This window comes from Crocodylus porosus, unplaced genomic scaffold, assembly GCF_001723895.1.
Source record: "Crocodylus porosus isolate Cpor-Errol unplaced genomic scaffold, CroPor_comp1, whole genome shotgun sequence".
Taxonomy (NCBI): Eukaryota; Metazoa; Chordata; order Crocodylia; family Crocodylidae; genus Crocodylus; species Crocodylus porosus.
This window is the reverse complement of record NW_017728943.1, coordinates 104359026-104363995: the sequence shown is the minus strand read 5'-3', so window position 1 is coordinate 104363995 and position 4970 is coordinate 104359026.

Sequence of the window (4970 nt, the reverse complement as noted above, 5' to 3'; positions counted from 1 at the left end):
GCTGACTTGAATACATCCAACCCCTCCAGAAGCTCCCTAACTAAATCCTCGCTAACCTGTGGCCCAGGTGTGCCTCCCCCAGGGCCCAAGGGGGGCCCAGCAGGGAGGTGGCCTACTTAGGAAGACAGAGGCAAAGAAATCATTAAACATGTTAGCTTTGCTGTCTGGTGTGACGACCAAGTTTCCCATCGCGTCCTGCAAATGCCCCACATTACCCGGGACCTTCTTTTTACCCCCTACATATTTAAAAAAGGACTTCTTATTGTCCTTAATCTGGGAAGCTAGTCCCAGTTCCATGGCAGTTCTCTCCTTCTAATCATGATAAATACCAGTTTTAACTACAGCAATATTCTTATACCCTTATTTGGAAATGGTAGGTGGGATGGGGCAAACTTAGTTAAAGCTGTGTTAGTTCACATACGATTCTTGGAGGACCTAGTCCTGAGAATTTTATGAAAGTCCAAAAGGTGAGGATTTGTTGTGGTATCCTTTACTGGACCAATAGTACAGTTTGGAGAACTGTTGGACACGTTTTAAGGCATCAGGCACCCTCCTTCAGGTTAGGACAGATCTGACAAAGGATACCTGATGCCCAAAATCTTGTCTAACAGCCCACCCAACTGTACTGCCCCATAAAAGATATCCCAACAAATCCTCACCTGTCAGGCATTTTCCGGACCATTGTAGCAACAACAGTGTTCCAACCACCTTTACTCAATATCACAGTGGGTCCATTTTGGAACTAGGAAGAATACCAAGAAATGTACATTTCCCAAACCATTCATTCCTTATATCCAGTGGCATAACTAGGGTGGAATGACGGGCAGCTGCCCTACACACTGTCCTGGTGAGAAATTTGGGGAAAAAAAGCTGCTACCACAGTCACGTAATTGCACCAGTGATCAGGAGCAATCAAAAGTTGCTGCTGCCCCTATTTGTAACAGCTGCCCCAAGTGCCTACCTGTGTTGTTACAGCTCTGTTTATATCATAGAATTATAGACTTATAGAAAATTAGGGTTGGAAGGGACGTCAGGAGATCAGCTAGTCCACCCCCCTGCTCAAAGCAGGACCAGCCCCAACTAGATCCTTAGGGCTTTGTCAAGTTCAGCTTTAAAAATCTCCAAGGATGGAGATTCTACCGCCTCTCTAGGTAACCTGTTCAAGTGCTTCACCACCCTCCTAGTGAGAAAGTTTTTCTTAATATCCAACCTAACCTTTCTTGCTGCAACTTGACACCATTTCCCTTTATTCTGTCACCCATTGCCATTGCAACCAGTCTAGTTCCATCCTCTTTGAAACTACCCTTCAGATAGTTAAAAGCTGCTATCAAATCCCTCCACCCCCAGTCTTCTCTTCTCCAGACTAAATAAGCCCAGTTCCCTCAGCCTCTCCTAAGAAGTCATGTGCCCCAGACCCCTAACCATTTTTGTTGCCTTTCACTGGACTCTTTCCAACTTGTCCACATCCTTTCTATAGTGGGGGACCTAAAACTGGCCACAGTACTCCAGATGCAGTCTCACCAGTGCTGAGTAGAGGGGAATAATTACTTCCTTCGATCTGCTGGCAATGCTCTTAAGATAGTCCAGTATGCTGTTAGCCTTCTTGGCAACAAGGGCACACTGCTGACTCATATCTGGCTTATTGTCCAGTGTAACTCCCAGGTCTTTTCCTGCAGAGCTGCTGCTTAGCCAGTTGGTCCCAAGCCTGTAGAGGTGCATGGGGTTCTTCTGTCCTAAGTGCAGGACTTTGCACCTGTCCTTGTTGAAACTCAGGAGATTTCTTTTGGCCTAATCCTCCAATTTGTCTAGGTCACTCTGAATCCTACCCCTCCCCTCCAGTGTATCTACTAAATCCCCCCAGCTTGATATCATCTATGAACTTGCTGAGGGCACAAACCATCCCAACATCCAAAACATTAATGAAGATATTGAACAAAGCCAGGCCCAGAACTGACCTCTGGGGCACTGAGCTTGATACCGCCAGCCAACTAGACATTGAACCATTGATTACTACCCCTTGATCCCAATGATCCAACCAGTTTGCTATCCATCTTACAGTCCATTCATTCAACCCATACTTCCTTAGCTTGCTTGCAAGAATGCTGTGGAAGCCAAATCCTTGCTAAAGTCAAGGTATAATTGCTAAGGTCAAAGTATATCAACTAGTAATGTCTGGCTGACTTCCAGTAGATAGGTCCTTGGGTTTAAAAACTGCTTTAGTAAGCACATTGCAACCAACCTCATTTGCAAACAGAACTGCTTTGTAAATATTTTATTTTAGTTGTTGATGTTGTTCTCAAGATAAGAAAAGACAATGAGAGTTAGACAGGACAAGCACAAGACCCCACAAAATGAACATTCATCTGCTCCTTATTTAATATAAGCTGTTGTCCTTGGTAGAGTTTGAGATGGTTCTTTCTATTCATTATAGTTTTTGGAAAGTCTGCTTTGAAAATATCAACTCTTTCATGAATACAGATGCCCACAACTATTTACTAGAGTTGATAAATAATGAAAAATTCAGTGAACAATCTTAACTTATTTTTTATAAAAATAGAAATCTGCCCATGTTGGTCAGGTGTGGAAGCCTGAGGTCAGCTGAATTAAAGTTATCAGAGATGACATCCAACCATTTAGAAACAGAGTGTAAGGGCTTGTCTACCTAGTAATTTGCATCCATGTAGCTAACAAGATGATTTTTAATCCCCTTTGGTTAATACTTGTGCAAAATGATTTGTGGTGATATATTTTTTTTAAAAAGGGTCATGGTGATGCTTGGCTATTTAAACAGAGCCATAAAGAGAAATGTGTGGGGTTGGGGGTTGCCTTTGTTTGTAACATAGGTGGGACAAATACTGGAATATTGGGTAGACTTCTGATGTATACATTTTAAAAAGAATGTTGAAAACTTGGACAGAGTACAGAAAAGAGCCACATATCTGAAGGATGGCAAAAATGTCTTTGGTGTGTGTCTTAAACAGTTCAATCAGTTTAACTTATCAAAAAGAAGATTCAGAAGTTACTTCATTAAAACAGAGGAGTCTCTTGCAGAGAGAAAATACCAGATACTAACAGGTTCTTTGATTTAGTAGAGAAATAAGGCCTGAACTTTAACAGAAAGGTGGCTAACCTTTGGAACAACTGATTTAAGGAAGTAGTGAATTCTATTTCTCAATGTCTTCAGATCCAGTCAGGTTACTTTTCTGACGGATATGCTTTATGAAATATGATATGAAATTCTATAGCCTCTGTTATACAGATAATTAAAATTGATGGACTTTTCTGGGTGTGTCTATACATGCATTTTAATATGCAGTAGTCTATTCTACTGCACATTAAAGCATGAGGGCAAAAACAGTGCTAATGTGGTAATGCACAGTAGAATTAAGCTACTCTGTATTGAGCATCGCTAAAAAGGCATTTGATTTTGCTCCTGTGCATTAGTGCAACCTAACTTGCCTTTATGTAGTACTTCATATTAGAGGTACTAAACTTAATGCACAGTTGCAAAAGCACATTAATGAACATGTAGATGTGCCCTCTGGCTTTAAATAAAATCTGTGAATCACAGGTGTGTCTACACATTCATTAATGCACCTTTGCTTCTGTGCATTAAGTTTAGTACCTCTAATATCAGGTACTACATAAAGGCACAGTATCTGAGCTAATGAGCAGTAGCAAAGGTGATTTTTTTTTTGTGATGCTTAATGCACAATACACTAATTCTACCGTGCATTAGCATGATTTTTGCCATGACATGCTAATGCACAGTATAATAGTTTATTGCGTATTAAACCATTTTGTGTAGATGTGCCCATGGAGTCTTATTTTAGTTTAAGTCAGGCTTATTTCCATTTTGCCTAATTTGCCCTTTTCTTCAGGGATACTTAACCAGCTTCAGGATCGCTGTTATAGATTACATTTGGCATTAAACATTTCTATCATCTCTGCTTCCTCACAGCAAGGTTTGATAATGTACTAGGCATCTTTCTACACTACTACTCCCATTGCTGCTTCCTCAAATGGAGCCATGGAACCCATGACAGCAATTCTGAAGAATTTCACGGAGGCAAAGTACTCAGTTTATCTCAGCGGATCTTGTAGTTAAAGATTTTTCATTTCCCGCTGTCATTGTAATTAGTCTTTTTCTGGATTCAGAAAATATCCTGTTTCCCCAGAAGTCTGTGTTTTGATTTATCATTAAAACATGCTCCAGAAAAGGTTTAGCGCAAATCAACATGTTTCAGTTTTAACCTCCCGCCAAAATCTTAACTGCTTAATGTACATTTTAATACATGGACTTTGCTGGGAACCTGCCCAGATCAGCAAAATTGCCTGGGAAAATTCCATTCAGAATTAAGAAACCTGGGCCAGCACAGTGGCTTAACAATAAACAGTGCGGGCACATTCAGCAAGCTTGCTATGATTGGGAGGCAGTAATTTGACTTACAGAACTCCCACTTGGTTTGAGAAACGTGGGGTCTTCACTTCAGCACTTTCTAAGCGGCAGAGAAAATTACTCAGGTGTACACATTTTTTTTCCCACCAGTCTCATGCAGGGGAACAATGTAAATGAGATATGGTACAGAAGGCACTAGGAAACCAGGTGGAACCCAATTTGGGTCTAAAAGGACCTTATTACGTGTTCACATGTAGAATTTTGTAAGGCTACATTCCAGATAACTGTATGGATTCTAGTTCTGAAAATCCTTTCAGAGGAGGCAGCTTCCAGGAGTTTGCCACATGGCCTAAAAGAATTCCATCTGGGATTACATGGATAAACTCTGCACTCATCTGCCAATCAGGAAACAAGCCAATTCATTTGCTGGGGTAGAGCTTGTCAATTATAGACTTCAAGTAGGTGTGGCTGGCTATGCAATTCATAGATTCATAGATTCATAGATGCTAGGGTCGGAAGGGACCTCAATAGATCATCGAGTCCGACCCCCTGCATAAGCAGGAAAGAGTGC